A 17907-nucleotide genomic window follows, 5' to 3' on the forward strand; every position below is an offset into this window, starting at 1 on the left:
TCTAATTCCTCAAATTCACATAGTATCGTTACTATTTATTATTTTATCCATTTTGATAGGTGTGTAGTAATACTTCACGTTTTTAATCTGCATCTCTCAAATGTTTAATGATGTTGAACATCTCTTCATATGCACATTAATCATCTGTATATGCTATTTGGTGAAATGTCTCTTTACATCTTTCACCCATTTCCAAATTGGATTGTTTTTTCCCCTGCTGAATTTGGAAGGTTCTTTATATACTTACACACTAGTCTTCTTACTGATATGGGGTTCACAAATATTTTCTCTCAGTCTGTATCTTATATTTTCATCTTTTAACAGGGTCATTCACAGAACACCATTTTTTAACTTTCATGTGGTCAAATTTCTCAATCTTTTCTTTTATGGACTATGTTTTGATGTCAGTCTAAGAAATTTTTGCCTGTCACTAGATCCTGAAGATTTTTACCTGTGTGTGTGTGTCTGTGTGTGTGTGCGCGCATGGACGTGTGTGTCTTAAGTTTTATAATTTTTCTTACGTTAGTCTATGATAAATTTTTAGTTAATTTTTGTATAAGGCTTAGGTCAAGGTTCAATTTTTATTCCTTATGTTCAATCCTATTTGTTGAAAAGGCCATCCTCCCATTGAGTTGTGTTAGCACCTTTGCCAAAAACCAGTTGGACTTCATTGAGTGACTCTAATTCTGGTTTCTATTTAGCCATGGGTTTATACCTCTGTCAATACCACACTGTCTGGATAACTGTAGTTATAGAGCAGACTTGTTTTCAGGTAAAGTAATCCATCTCAATTCTTTTCTTTAAGATTGTTTTAGATGTGTAGTTTTATACCTTTCCATATAAACTTTAGAATCAGTATTTCTATGTCTATAAAAAAGTTGCCTGTATTTTTATTTTTCAATATATGAAGTTTATTGTCAAATTAGCTTCCATACAACACCTAGTGCTCATCCCAACAGGTGCCCTCCTCAATACCCATCACCCACCCACCCCACCCTCCCACCCCCCATAAATCCTCAGTTTGTTCTCAGTTTTTAGGAGTCTCTTATGTTTTGGTTCCCTCCCTCTCTAACCATTTTTTTTCCTTCCCCTCCCCCATGGTCTTCTGTTAAGTTTCTCAGGATCCACATAAGAGTGAAAACATATGGTATCTCTTTCTCTGTATGACTTATTTCACTTAGCATAACACTCTCCAGTTCCATCCACGTTGCTACAAAAGGCCATATTTCATTCTTTCTCATTGCCACGTAGTATTCCATTGTGTATATAAACCACAATTTCTTTATCCATTCATCAGTTGATGGACATTTAGGCTCTTTCCATAATTTGGCTATTGTTAAAAGTGCTGCTATAAACCTTGGGGTACAAGTGCCCCTATGCATCACCACTCCTGTATCCCTTGGGTCAATTCCTAGTGGTGCTACTGCTGGCTCATAGGGTAGGTCTATTTTTAATTTTTTGAGGAAGCTCCACACTGTTTTCCAGAGCGGCTGCACCAGTTTGCATTTGAACCAACAGTGCAAGAGGGTTCCCTTTTCTCCCCATCCTCTCCAGCATCTATAGTCTCTTGATTTGTTCATTTTGGCCACTCTGACTGGCATGAGGTGATTATCTGAGTGTGGTTTACATTTGTATTTCCCTGATGAGGAGCGACGTTGAGCATCTTTTCATGTGCCTGTTGGCCATCCGGATGTCTTCTTTAGAGAAGTGTCTATTCATGTCTTCTGCCCATTACTTCCTTGGTTATTTGTTTTTCAGGTGTGGAGTTTGGTGAACTCTTTATAGATTTTGGATACTAGCCCTTTGCCCGATATGTCATTTGCCAATATCTTTTCCCATTCTGTTGGTTGCCTTTTAGTTTTGTTGGTTGTTTCCTTTGCAGTGCAGAAGATTTTATCTTCATAAGGTCCCAGTAATTCATTTTTGCTTTTAATTCCCTTGCCTTTGGGGATGTGTCAAGTAAGAAATTGCTACGGCTGAGGTCAGAGAGGTCTTTTCCTGCTTTCTCCTCTAGGGTTTGGATGGTTTCCTGTCTCACATTCAGGTCCTTTATCCATTTTGAGTTTATTTTTGTGAATGGTGTGAGAAAGTGGTCTAGTTTCAACCTTCTGCATGTTGCTGTCCAGTTCTCCCAGCACCATTTGTTAAAGAGACTCTCTTTTTTCCATTGGATGCTCTTTCCTGCTTTGTCAAAGATTAGTTGGCCATACATTTGTGGGTCTAGTTCTGGGTTTCTATTCTATTCCACTGGTCTATGTGTCTGTTTTTGTGCCAATACGATGCTGTCTTGATGATGACAGCTTTGTAGTAGAGGCTAAAGTCTGGGATCGTGATGCCTCCTGCTTTGGTCTTCTTCTTCAAAATTACTTTGGCTATTCGGGTCCTTTTGTGCTTCCATATGAATTTTAGGATTGCTTGTTCTAGTTTCGAGAAGAATGCTGGTGAAATTTTGATTGGGATTGCATTGAATGTGTACATAGATTTGGGTAGTATTGACATTTTGACAATATTTATTCTTCCAACCCATGAGCACGGAATGTTTTCCCATTTCTTTATATCTTCTTCAATTCCCTTCATAAGCTTTCTATAGTTTTCAGCATACAGATCTTTTACATCTTTGGTTAGGATTATTCCTAGGTATTTTATGCTTCTTGGTGCAATCGTGAATGGGATCAGTTTCTTTATTTGTCTTTCTGTTGCTTCATTATTAGTATATAAGAATGCAACTGATTTCTGTATATTGATTTTGTATCCTGTGACTTTGCTAAATTCATGTACCAGTTCTACCAGACTTCTGGTGGAGTCTATCGGATTTTCCATGTATAATATCATGTCATCTGCAAAAAGTGAAAGCTTAACTTCATCCTTGCCAATTTTGATGCCTTTGATATCCTTTTGTTGTCTGACTGCTGATGCTAGAACTTCCAACACTATGTTAAACAACAGCGGTGAGAGTGGACATCCCTGTTATGTTCCTGATCTCAGGGAAAAAGCTCTCAGTTTTTCCCCATTGAGGATGATGTTAGCGGTGGGCTTTTCATAAATGGCTTTTATGATCTTTAAGTATGTTCCTTCTATCCCGACTTGCTCGAGGGTTTTTATTAAGAATGTTGTTGGATTTTGCCAAAGGCCTTTTCTGCCTCGATTGACAGGATCATATGTTTCTTATCTTTTCTTTTATTAAAGTCATGTATCACATTGATTGATTTGCGAATGTTGAACCAGCCCTGCATCCCAGGAATGAATCCCACTTGATCATGGTGAATAATTCTTTTTATATGCTGTTGAATTCGATTTGCTAGTATCTTGTTGAGAATTTTGGCATCCATATTCATCAGGGATATTGGCCTGTAGTTCTCTTTTTTAATGGGTTTCTGTCTGGTTTAGGAATCAAAGTAATACTGGCTTCATAGAATGAGTCTGGAAGTTTTCCTTCCCTTTCTATTTTTTGGAATAGCTTGAGAAGGATAGGTATTATCTCTGCTTTAAACGTCTGGTAGAACTCCCCTGGGAAGCCATCTGGTCCTGGACTCTTATTTGTTGGGAGATTTTTGATGACTGCTTCAATTTCTTCGCTGGTTATGAGTCTGTTCAAGCTTTCTATTTCCTCCTGATTGAGTTTTGGAAGAGTGTGGATGTTCAGGAATTTGTCCCTTTCTTCCAGGTTGTCCAGTTTGTTGGCATATAATGTTTCAAAGTATTCCCTGATAATTGCTTGTATCTCTGAGGGATTGGTTGTAATAATTCCATTTTCATTCATGATTTTATCTATGTGGGTCATCTCCCTTTTCTTTTTGAGAAGCCTGGCTAGAGGTTTATCAATTTTGTTTATTTTTTCAAAAAACCAACTCTTGGTTTCATTGATCTGCTCTACAGTTTTTTTAGATTCTATATTGTTTATTTCTGCTCTGATGTTTATTATTTCTCTTCTTCTGCTGGGTTTAGGCTGTCTTTGCTGTTCTGCTTATTTCCTTTAGGTGCGCTGTTTGATTTTGTATTTGGGATTTTTCTTGTTTCTTGAGATAGACCTGGATTGCAATGTATTTTCCTCTCAGGTCTGCCTTCGCTGCATCCCAAAGCGTTTGGATTGTTGTATTTTCATTTTCGTTTGTTTCCATATATTTTTTAAATTTCTTCACTAATTGCCTGGTTGACCCACTCATTCTTGAGTAGGGTGTTCATTAACCTCCATGCTTTTGGAGGTTTCCCAGACTTTTTCCTGTGGTTGATTTCAAGCTTCATAGCATTGTGGTCTGAAAGTATGCATGGTATAATTTCAATTCTTGTATACTTATGAAGGGCTGTTTTGTGACCCAGTATATGATCTATCTTGGAGAATGTTCCATGTGCACTCGAGAAGAAAGTATATTCTGTTGCTTTGGGATGCAGAGTTCTAAATATATCTGTCAAGTCCATCTGATCCAATGTATCACTCAGGGCCCTTGTTTCTTTGTTAACCGTGTGTCTAGATGATCTATCCATTTCTATAAGTGGAGTGTTAAAGTCCCTGCAATTACCACATTCTTATCAATAAGGTTGCTTATGTTTGTGAGTAATTGTTTTATATATTTGGAGGCTCCCATATTCGGCACATAGACATTTATAATTGTTAGCTCTTCCTGATGGATAGACCCTGTGATTATTATATAATGCCTTTCTTCATCTCTTGTTACAGCGTTTAATTTAAAGTCTAGTTTGTCTGATATAAGTATGGCTACTCCAGCTTTCTTTTGACTTCCAGTGGCGTGATAAATAGTTCTCCATCCCCTCACTCTCAATCTAAAGGTGTCCTCAGATCTACAATGAGTCTCTTATAGACAGCAAATAGATGGGTCTTGTTTTTTTTTATCCATTCTGATACCCTATGTCTTTTGGTTGGCACATTTAGTCCATTTACATTCAGTGTTATTATAGAAAGATAAGGGTTTAGAAACATTGTGATGTCCATAGGTTTCATGCTGGTAGCGATGTCTCTGGTACTTTGTCTCACAGGATCCCCCTCAGGATCTCTTGTAGGGCTGGTTTAGTGGTGACGAATTCCTTCAGTTTTTGTTTGTTTGGGAAGACCTTTATCTCTCCTTCTATTTTAAATGACAGACTTGCTGGATAAAGGATTCTCGGCTGCATATTTTTTCTGTTCAACACATTGAAGATCTCCTGCCATTCCTTTCTGGCCTGCCAGGTTTCAGAAGAGAGATCGGTCACGAGTCTTATAGGTCTCCCTGTATATGTTAGAGCACGTTTATCTCTAGCTGCTAATTTTCTCTTTCTCCTTGTAATTTGCCAGTTTCACTATGATATGTCGTGCAGAAGATCGATTTAAGTTACGTCTGAAGGGAGCTCTCTGTGCCTCTTGGATTTCAATGCCTTTTTCCTTCCCCAGATCAGGGAAGTTCTCAGCTATTATTTCTTCAAGTACACCTTCAGCACCTTTCTGTCTCTCTTCCTCCTCTGGAATACCAGTTATACGTAGATTATTTCTCTTTAGTGCATCATTTAGTTCTCTAATTTTCCCTTCTTACTCCTGGATTTTTTTTATCTCTCTTTTTCTCAGCTTCTTCTTTTTCCATAATTTTATCTTCTAGTTCACCTATTCTCTCCTCTGCGTCTTCAATCCGAGCCGTGGTTGTCTCCATTTTATTTTGCAGCTCATTAATAGCATTTTTAGCTCCTCCTGGCTGTTCCTTAGTCCCTTGATCTCTGTAGCAAGAGATTCTCTGCTGTCCTCTATACTGTTTTCAAGCCCAGCGATTAATTTTATGACTATTATTCTAAATTCACTTTCTGTTATATTATTTAAATCCTTTTTGATCAGTTCATTAGCTGTTGTTATTTCCTGGAGATTCTTCTGAGGGGAATTCTTCGGCTTGGTCATTTTGGATAGTCCCTGGAGTGGTGAGGACCTGCAGGGCACTTCCCCTGTGCTGTGGTGTATAACTGGAGTTGGTGGGCGGGGCCGCAGTCCGACCTGATGTCTGCCCCCAGCCCACAGCTGGGGCCACAGTCAGACTGGTGTGTGCCTTCTCTTCCCCTCTCCTAGGGCCGGGATTCACTGTGGGGTGGCGTGGCCTGTCTGGGCTACTTGCACACTGCCAGGCCTTGTGGTGCTGGGGGTCTGGCGTATTAGCTGGGGTGGATCAGCAAGGTGCACGGGGGCAGGAGGGGCAGGCTCAGCTTGCTTCTCCTTTGGAGATCCACTTTGGGTGGGTCCTGTGGCACGGGTGGGAGTCAGACCCGCTGGAGGGATGGATCCGCAGAAGCACAGCATTGGGTGTTTGCGTGGTGCAAGCAAGTTCCCTGGCAGGAACTGGTTCCCTTTGGGATTTTGGCTGGGGAATGGGCAAGGGACATGGCGCTGGTGAGCGCTTTTGTTCCCCGCCAAACTGAGCTTGTTGTCCGGGGCTCAACAACTCTCCCTCCCATTGTTGTCCAGCCCTCCTGTTCTCCGAGCAGAGCTATTAGCTTATATCCTTCCAGATGTCAAGTCCCGCTTGCTGTCCAAACACACTCCCTCTGGCCCCTCCGCTTTTGCAAACCAGTCTTGGGGCCTCTGCTTGGCCAGTGGGCTGCCCCTCCACCCTGGCTCCCTCTGGCCAGTCCATGTAGCGTGCACCACCTCTCTGCCCTTCCTACCCTCTTCCGTGGGCCTCTCGTCTGCGCTTGGCTCCGGAGACTCCGTTCTGCTAGTCTTCTGGCGGTTTTCTGGGTTATTTAGGCAGGTGTAGGTGGAATCTAAGTGATCAGCAGGACGCGAGGTGAGCCCAGCGTCCTCCTACGCCGCCATCTTCCTAAACTCCTTGCCTGTATTTTATAAGAATTATACCAAACATTACTGAAAAACACATCCTTTCTGAAAACAGATAAATGCCTAAAAACTTAATTTGGTAAAACTGACGTTTTTGCACGTTTAGTCATCCAAGCCATGAACATGATATATTTCGCAAGTTAGGTAGGTGTTCATTGATCTCCTTCATCATCAATTTATAATTTTCAGCATACAGACCTTTAAAATGTGTTGTTAGAGTTACATCTAAGCATTTCATGTCTCTTGAATCAGCTTTAAAACAGTGATTTGATACTTTTATTTTTCATTTTCAGCCATGCAAATGGTTTTGTGGTTGGCATATAGAAATGTAATTATTTCTTTCTTTACAATCTGTACACCTTTTCTATTTACCATTATTTTTTATTTCCTTTTTGCCATGGCTATAGCCTCCATCACTATGTTGAACAAAAATGCTAAGAGAGGAGGGGCGCCTGGGTCGCTCAGTTGGTTGAGTGTCGACTTCAGCTCAGGTCATGATCTCATGGTCTGTGAGTTCGAGCCCCGCATCAGGGTCTGTGATGACTGCTCGGAGCCTGGAGACTGCTTTGGATTCTGTGTCTCCCTCTCTCTCTGCCCATCCCCTGCTCATGCTCTGTCTCTCTCTCTCTGTCAAAAATAAACATTAAAAATTTTTTCAAAAAAAAAAAATGTTGAGAGGACAATCCTTGCCTTGCTCCCAAACTTGGGCTATAAGCATTCAGTGTTCTACCATTAAATGTATTTTTTTTACTGTATTTGCAATTATTATTAATTTAGGAGATTTTCCTTCTATTACTAGTTTGCTGGAAGATTTTATCATGGATGGACTGAATTCTGTCTACCTTTTTTTTCTGCATTGATTGATACAATCATGCACACTAGCATGCAACTTAGCTGATATGGTGGATTACACTGATTGATTATCAATGTTCAACCAATCTTCCTTACCTGGAATAAATTTCACTTGGTGATAGGATATAATTTTCTCTATGTATTTCTAACTTTATGTGCTAGCAAGTTCCACCACCATATATAGACATACCTCATCTTATTGCACTTTGCAGATATTGAACTTTTTACAAACTGAAGGTTTGTGGCAACCCTGAGTGAGACAAGTCTTTCTGTGCCATTTTCCAAACAGCATTTTCTCACTTCATGTCTCGGTGTCACATTTTATTAATTCTCACAATACTTCAAAATTTTCATTGTAATTATATCTTTATGGTGTCAGTTGATGCAATAAACTACATTGTTGTCTAACTTTAAAAAGTTGTCACAGCCACCTCATCCTTCATCAACCACCACCTTGATCAGCCAGCAGCCATCAACATCCAAGACCAGCAAAAAGATTATGACACAATGAAAGCTCAGATGATAGTATAAAGTATTTTAAATTAAGGTATGCACATTGGGTTTTTTTTGACATAATACTATTGCACAGTACAGTATAAATATAACTTTTACATGCACTGGGAAACCAAATAATCCCTTTCCCTCACTATATTGCAATGTTAGCTTTATTGAAGTGGTCTGGAACCAAATCAACAATATCTCTGAGGTATGTCTGTATTTTGTATGAGTAGTAGATAACTAGTCTTTGATTTCAGAGATCTCAGAATAAGGAGGAAACATATGCAGTACTCTTTGGAACTACAGCCCCTCACCCCCAGGTATCCTAAACATTAATTTTGTGCTATGACTGTGTGGCTTGAGAGTTATTTCCTTCATAAACCATGTGAAGGTCTGTTGTTGTTGATGTTGTTTATGTAGAAGGGAAAAGGGAGTATATCCAATATGTGGTGACCAGAAGAGCAGACTTTGGTGGTCATTAGGGATAATCACAAATACCCCAGTTTTTCTCTTTCCAAGCACATGGTGGAATTGTGCTTAACTGGCCCAAGTGAAATTAGGCATAGCTTTGGCCATTGCAACAGAACCACAAGTTAGATGTGCCATTTTTCAGGTAGAAGACATAAAGCCAGTATTGATTAACTATGTTTTCTTTTTCCTGCCATAGTGATTGTGGAAGAAGAGTTTTCAGTATTTGGTTCCTTGAGTGTTTGCAGTAAGAAGAGAGTAACATGCCAATCCCTCCTGGACATAAAGCTTGAAAACAGAATATTGGGGTTCCAAATTACTGCGATCTTGTTAATTATTTTTTTTTTGCAGCATAAACCAGCCTATGCTGACTGACACATTGTATTTTAACCAAGTTTATTTAACCAAGTTTATTCTTAAAGTGAATTTAGAAATTTAATAAATACGAATATTTTTACAGATGTCAAGCTTTACCTTTAAATTATTTTTAAAGCTGAAAATATCTATCAAGCCTAATTAATAGAGCCAGGTTTTCACTGAAAATGAACAAAATAGCATTTCTTTGCACTGAACTATCTAGTTAATGAGGTGTGGTAAAAGTTGCATGTAAACCAAGAGGACAGAGACAAAAGCAATCTCAATTTAATCTCACTAATTTGCACTCATTACAAGGAGGTCAGCTTGAAATAGTTAAAAGTCTTAATTATGAAACTCAAAAAGCAAAGGTATTTTTATTATATTTAAGAATGCATCATAACTATAACTAAGAAAAAAAAAACAGCAGAGTCCAGTTGGAACCCCATTTTGGCAAACCCTACAAAAGTGTTACATAGAAAAAGAAAATACCAGACTAAACAGAATTATTAACTGGATTGAGGTAAAATATGCTTCAAAATTCCACACAATCTGCGCTAAGTGGATCATATTTACACTTGAAACTTAGTACGAACTTTATTATGAAGCAATGTTTTGCCGCTAAAAACACCTTATTTCCCATTTCTGATCAAATTAGCACATACTTAAAATTAGTGCAACAATTTAAATCAGTAGAGCAGAAGTTAAGGCAGGCTCAAGGTATAAAAAAGAAATTTCTAAAAAGTAATCAGAAGGCCAAAATAGAAAAGAGTATGTACTATATTTAAAATATTTAGGGTTCTGAATTCTCTTACTAGCAGTCCAATTAGAGATATGTTGGAACCTGTTTAACAAATATGAATATTTTCTGGCAACTGAATAAAAATCAATTAAATCTGTAATGGTGTATTTATATTTTTATATATTAATGTACATTTTACTGAATCATCACTATTTATATGAACTTCCACTAATTAAGTGGTGAGATCATTTTGCACATTTGCACACCTTAATTAAATACCTTTTGCAATTAAACCTAAACGTACTTAGAAGTTTTTAGAAAGAATTATGGGCAATAAGGATTAGAATTAGGGGCAATTGTGGGTAATGCTTTCTTATTGTTTGTGATTTAACTTTTTGTTGTGTCATTAATTTCCAAATTATCAATTCAAACCAGAATTATGCCCAATGACAGTGCTTTACTATACTGCCCTGGAAGTTTCTACCATATTCAATACTGGTTAACAAGCACTAGGGAGAAATGAGCACATTTATAGAAAATATAGAATGTTTTGTCCAACTAGACTACACAGAGCGTATGGTATGGGCTACACAAAACCCTATGACTGCCTGTCTCATGAAGGATCTAAGCCCTTGCACCATTTGGAATCCATAATCCACCATCAAACAACCAACCACAGGTGGAATTCAATAACTGTACCATATCACCTTTTCGAAGGAAGATATCAAGTTTTCATATGGGCATAATATTTCATTAAAAAAACTGAAATCACATAATTAAATATGAAGATGCTTGTATATTTCTTACACGTATACATTTCTGCATGTGACCCTTAATAAACTCTTGGAAATTCTCATATTTCCCTTAAGGACATAGTCTTCTATGCACATATGAAGGGACAATGCTAGAGATCAAAGGTGGTCAAAGTCAGAAAGGTTTTATCAACTTCCATAAGAGATCAAGAGTTTGGCTTGATTATAAGATTTTTTTTTCACATTTGGCATGTGACAGTATCTATTTAAAGTGCTAAATTTATATTAGCAGTTAGATAAATAGAAATTTAAAAAGTGTATAAATGCTGTTTAGTGACATATAAATGCTTTTATGTCTTAAAATCAGGAAGGAGGTAAAGCATCATAGATCGTTTTTAATATATATTAAGTATCAATTTTATTCTCCCATAATATCTAACATTAACTGATCATTGACTATACGCAAGGCGCTAGAATTGTATGTATTTAAAATGTGTTAAATAGATACTATTATCATCCTCTTCGTTGGCATCAGAACTGAGGCATTGCTACACCCTGAATGTTTGCATTCCCAACATCCATATATCAAAATCCTAACCCCTCAGGAGTGATTATATCAGTGGGGCCTTTAGTAGGTGATTAGCTCATGGGGATGGAGCTCTCATGAATGGGATCTGTCTTCTTATAAAAGAGATCCCACAGAGCTCCCTAACCGTTTCCACCAAGTAAGAAGACATGAAAAAATCTCTAGCTATGAACTAAGAAGACCCTTCTTCACCCCTACTGGTGTCTTGATCTGAGACTTCCCAGCCTCTAGAACTGTGAGCAATAAATGCTTGTTGTTTATAGGTTACCTAGTCTGTGATATTTTGTTAGAGCAGCCCATAAAGATTAATAAGGTAGTCCTTTAGTAGTAACCCACTCTAAATCACACAACTAGTAAATGGTTCGTTTGGGATTTAGACCCAGACAGTGTGGCTCTACGCCCAGCATAGTGACCAGCACATATCAATGGAAATCAGGGGTAAGGAAAGATTATCAGGACCACAGGCCATCACTCCCACCCTTCAAAAAAATATCGACTCACATAAAATGAGAGAAAATCGGACTGGCAAATACTGTGTTTGAAAGGATGAAAAGGACTATAAAAAGTGAATATTTTGGAGAAGGGCTGGGCCAGGGAACAAAGAAGAAAATGATACAGGTCTGGCTGGGGGTGTGGATGGTAAGATGTATTTGGAAAATCAGGTTGGAAAGGATTGCAAAGCTCGTGTGATACTCTTCTCAGAAGGACTTTAAATGGGGAAATGACCTCTGGTACTAGTACCACACTGAGCAGACTGGCAGATGAGATTTTGAAAGTTTTACAGTGAATTGGTGATATTTGAAGAGAAATACATGAAGAAGATGAACTTAGTTGTTTGGGGATAGCGTTACCAGTAGGTGACCAAACTTTTTAACTACCACTTGATTTTGAAAACGGATAATAACTCTGTGCAACTCACATGGTTAAGAGGACAGAACGTGATCAAAAAAAAAAAAAACTTTTTAGTTTCTATTTTTTGTGAAATGTTCTGGGAAACATTTTTTTAAAAGAAAATCCCAGATAGCTTACTTCTTGCCATTTGTCATAAAAAATACCCCCAACTTATTATGATTTTTTTTCTGGTTGATGTGGATTGTGTGTATAGTAAATAAATCATATCTGTCTAATTAGCTGTGGAAACACACAGACCAAAATTAATCAAAAATATACAATTCCCATCTTTAGATAATTATGCAAATTCTATCAAATAAAATAAGTTCAACTGCAAAAGGCAGCATATAAGTAAGTGTCTAAATAATAAAATGGCATAGAAATAATTCCAAAATACTAAGTATCACAATGGATGGCTGCATTATTCATGTAGTAGAACAATACTTAACACATATCAATACAATTCTCCTTTAATAGTGAATCCCCCAAGCAAAGTAACCATTCCATTTTGCTGTGAGGAGAAATTCCATTTTACAAACTTGGCTACAGAGCCTCATACATATTTTATAGCTAGTAATAGGTATTTTCCCAATATAAATTTCATGTTCCAGTGTAAGAAGCAGTTTGTAGCAGCTGTTGTATAATTTTTAAATTACAAAGACCTTAATCATCATGATGTGTAAAAAAGTAAGTGATAAAACATAACGCAAATAAAAACAGTTTGGAAATAGCTGTGTCTTCAAAAATTAACAATCTGAATGTTCTACTATTTTGGCAATTGTAATAGAAAGCCTACATTCCATAACATTTTCAAATTGTGTCAATGCACATTCATTGCAGAGTAAAGCAAAAGAAAAAAATGTTTGACCTTCCAAATTATCACCATTGCAAATGCCCAATAAGAATGGAATTTGTTTACACCAGTTCATGATTCTGTCATTTTAAAATCATTTCTACTGTATAAAAGGGAAGGACTGGGAAATGATATAATCTTACAGTTTGAATTTCAGCTTTGTCCCCACCACACTGAGCCAAAGGCTTAGCAGGCATCATTATACCTCTTGGGGTGTCTGTTTCCTTATTTGGAAAAGATTCAATTAGTCTATAATAGTTCACTGGAGTTCTAAATTCTTCTAATTTTATGAATTCGGCCTCTGATTCCTATATGTTATGTATTTCTGCTTTCCTTTTACCATGCTTGTTTAATCCTATTAGTAAAAGTCAGGCCAGAGTGATAAGGAAGTTAAAAGCACAGTTACAATTCCACAACCAAAGACAATTCCAGTCATTGTGAACATTGAAGATTCTAGTAATGTAGAATCTGGAAAAGATATTAATTGGAAAACTCAAAGCATGTTTTATTAATGATTAGTAATCACCATATGTTTAAAAAAATTTTAAGTTCATTTATTTATTTAGAGAAAGAGACAGTACGAATGGGACAGGGGCAGAGAGAGAGTAGAGAAAATCTCAAGCAGGCTCCGCACTGTCTTTGCAGGGCCCGACACAGGGCCCAAACTCACGAACCGTGAAATGATGACCAAGGCCAAAATCAAGAGTCAGACACTTAACCCAATAAGCCACCCAGGCACCCCTAGTAATCACTGTATCTTTATAGGTAAGAATCTACATCTTAGAAATATAATTCTCCATATTTCTACTCTGTGTGGTGAAAGCCTACAATTATGTCACCATCTTCTACCAAATCCCGATACACAATGATTTCCATAAATAAATACATGATTGACATTCTATTTAATTTAAATACAAAGACAAAGATAAAAGAAAAGAGGGAAAGAAACACTACAAAGAAAGCTTTCCATCACATATTTCTGAGTACCTCTTGTATGTGTACATTGATGCCCTAAGGTGTATAGAGTTCACTTTCATTGTGTAGTGAAAAGAAAAATACTTTAAAGATGGCACTAAGGTAAAAGCAATACTGTGATATTTAAATCCTCTTTTGCTACACAAAGACATGTCCCTGTCCTTTCCGACTTGCCTCCTTTACCAAACATAATAACATGCCTGCTCTCCACCTTGGTTTGCTCTACAAATTGGAATGACCTTTCTCCTGTTATTCAGCCTATAGCTCTGTGAAGACTTGCAGATTTAAATGTGTTGTATGAAAAAACTGTTCGGCCTTCAAGAGGAACTTCTCAACAGGCCTAACTGTGATGAGTGAATACTAATGATGTGTAATTGAATGTCTTGTTGAAGATTGTAAATGGCAAAGAGGGTAATCACTGCTGTTTCAGGGGGAAAAAATAAGCAGTCTATTTGAAAAAATGACTTGGGATACAAACACCTGGTTCAAATTCCAGCTCAATCCTTAACTAGTTGGGTAAATGTGAACAAATTACTTGACTTCTGTGAATCACAACAGCCTATCTGCAAAGTGCACAGCTGAATTAAATAAAAAATGGCAAGGAGGTGACCCATGTGCCGTCAAAATTCCAGTTCCTAAAAATGTGATCTTTTGCTAATTGTTTATGTTACACTTTACGTGTAACTGCACGTCAACAGAAGCTGCTATGTGCTATATACACTGAATGTTTTGTCCTCCCCTACCAAATTCATGGTGAGCTAAAAGTCCTAACCTGGATGTGATGAAATTTGGAGGTGAGGCCTTTGTAGATTAGGTCATGAGGGCAGAGCCTTTATGAATGGGATTAGTGCACTTCCTCTCCTATGTGAGGACACAGCAACCAGACAGCCATTAGTGAGGGAAGCAGGCCCTTGTTAGACACCAAATCAGTCACCACCCTTGATCTTGGACTTCCCAGTATCCAGAACTGTGAGAAATAACTCTCCTATTTATAAGCCATCCCATCTATGGTACCCGGTTATAGCAGGCCAAAGGGACAGCATAGGAACTGAAACCTACCTATTGTGACTCTAAGTTCTCCTCCAAGTGGAACATTTTCCAAGTCCATGGGTATGGTTGACTGCCCTTGAGTCATACAGTCATGGCTCTTAATTTACTCAGTTATTTGTTTTACCATGTTACCCTACTGTAATAGTACATTTTCCCTCATATTAATCCAAAAGCTGGCTTCAAGTACCTACTCACTGATCCTTCATCTGATTTTTTTTTTCGAGAAAGAGAGAGAGAGAGAGGGAGGTGCAGAGAGTGAGAGAAAGAGAGAGAGAGAATCCCAAGCAGGCCCCATGCTGTTGGCACAGAGCCTGCCTGATGCAGAGCCTGAACCCGCAAACCATGAAATCATGACCCGAGGCAAAACCAAGAGCTGGAAGCTTAACTGACTGAGCCACTCAGGTGCCCCTGTCATCTGATTTTTAATGGGAATGTTCTTTTTGTTTTTCACTACTATCCAGAAAGTACTCTAGCCATGGCTTGGCATAAGCCTGGGGACAACAGTTGGAGGTTCACTAATGCCAGTGGCAATCCTAGCTGATCTTGCTAATAGCTTTTCTTTATAAATATCTTCAATACTATTATTTCTATATTGGTGACAGAAATAGTAACTTTCAGAGCTGTACTTAGATATCCCAGGGGAAGAATGAGCTAAGTGGTATATATTTGTTTTCCAGTGTTATTCACATTTGCACTGCTGTACTTAACCCTCGGGTATCTACAAAGGTGAAGGAGGATTAGCTGATAAAAGAGCTCAAGTGATTATACACAAATTTTACTTCAGTCTCACTTTCCAGAAGTCTTACTTCTGTACAAGAAGCCTTTCCCAAACATGATATTACAGAACACAAGTTCTGATAAATAATCTAAGTAAAAAAAGAAGTGGTAAAAACAGTAAGAAGATACAGCATACCGTACCCCTCTCTTGAAGACTGATCATGCCTATCGGTATGGTTTGAGAAGTCCTAAAGAAACACATTTCTCTTGATTTAATTCACAGTTTTTCAAACAAATTTGACTGCAAAAACTTTTATCATAATACTTCCTAACATCTCACAGAACTAAGAGTATTCTAGCACATCCAATGTGTGGAACCCAGATACTGTACACAGTAATGTGTACCTGAGTATGTTAGTAGAACAACAGTAAAATGGGACAGCTGCACTTTTTCAAGGAGAGCTGTTCAATGAAATCTATTTGCATTATTTCCATTACTTTAACCAGTTGAAGTCTAAGGGGAGCTCATCACACAATGTGAGGTCAATGAGAAGAAGATACCCAGTAGCCCAACCTATTAAATAATAAATTGTCTTTACATTCTAACAATGAGTACAACTCTTATGGGAATCCTATTCATGTTTAATGTAAGATAATTAAAAGGAACAAAGACAGATAAAAAATCATGTTTGTATAACATAAATTCTATTTGTAAAAGGAAACGAGTCTCAGGTTACCCAGGCAAGGTAAAGAACTATTTCAATTCTCCAATTCAAATGCACAGAAGGGCAGACAGAATATGTAACTATTACCTGGATCTTACTGAGTTTGAAAAATTTGTAAAAGTTTACTGTAAATTCCTTTCATGCCTCAGAATAAAAGACAGCGCTCCTTGCTCATGCCCAATGAAATTTAGTAAGTGAAGATGGTGAATTTGGATTGGATCAGTGATCACTAAGGCTGGACTGTCCTTGGCATCACTTTAAAACTTTGTAAATGTTTTTATTCCTGTGGCCTTCCACAAAAACTCTTGAGTAAGAATATCTGAGCCTGAAGCTTTCTATACCATTGGCTTTATTAGAATTTTTAAACCCTGCTTTGAGAAATCCAACTAATTCTACTTGTTTCCAGCAAGAAACAGACTTTGATTATTAAGTGGAGCACGGGGAGTATGGAATGTAGGGCTTGTACTAGTTTTGTGTTTCATTGCCTTAACCAGCTAGTTGGGCACTTCATATACAGTAATGCATTAAAGTTTCTGAAAGAGTAATAGCAAAAAGCAAAAAGATTTATTTATAGTGAGGCAAGAGAAGAGGTAATTAACAAAAATAAGTGGATATTCCACCTCATTTTCAGTCAGAGATTTACAAAAGCTTCCAGCATATAATGTGACTACTGATATAAACACATTTTCATGTCTTTTAACTTAACAAACACTTATGTGATACTTAATATATGGCAGGTAGAATTCTAAGAGTTTTATACATATGAAACTAGTTTTCCCTCAAAGCACTCCTTAGTACTATTACTTGGTACTAAACTCTGTCTGTTTTACAGAGGAGGAAACTGAGGAACAAAGGTTAAGTCACTTTTCAATGGCTCTAAGCCAGTAAATGGTTGAGACAGGACTTGAACCCAGGAATTCACTCCAGAAAGTCTATACTCTTAAACACCAGGTTATATTATTCAGAGCAATGAACTCTTATGCTATACTATTTTTTAAAACAAAACTCTGTGTGTGTGTGTGTGTGTGTGTGTGTGTGTGTGTGTGTGTGTCTAGAATTCAGGTCAGAAGAAGGCTTGCAAAATTCTTAGAACTGGAGTGAGTCATGACAGCAGGAACTTCAGCTAAAAGACCAACTCTGGTTTTGTGATTATAAAGCAGAGGTTTACAAAAACAATTTGTTTGATATGTTGAAGTACTACTATTAGAACAGCTTGTTCTAGAACATACAAACTTATTTTTATGACATGTTTAAGTAAATTATTTCAAATGTAACTCAAAATTAAACATGAGTATTTGGAAAGACCGGCTGGTAGATTGGGCACTTAGAAATTTGGAATCTAACTTTGTATCAATCAAACCAAGATTTCACACACTACATTTCTGTTGAATAAAACAAAGTAACCGCTGTTTTCAATACTTTTATTTTTAATGTACAAATTTCTAGATGCATAAAGAGGTGATAAAAATTCAATTTCAAAATGCTGATGATAAAACAAATAGTATGTTAGATGGAAAACCAATTTTGCCACCTTTAGTTACCCAACTGATCAGGGGGAATGAACCTAGCAGATGTTTGCTTTATAATCTGCATTTAATTAGGCAGAAATCAACAAATAACACTGCAGAACTCCATGAAA

Source organism: Acinonyx jubatus, chromosome A2 (genome assembly GCF_027475565.1).
Source record: "Acinonyx jubatus isolate Ajub_Pintada_27869175 chromosome A2, VMU_Ajub_asm_v1.0, whole genome shotgun sequence".
NCBI classification, from domain to species: Eukaryota; Metazoa; Chordata; class Mammalia; order Carnivora; family Felidae; genus Acinonyx; species Acinonyx jubatus.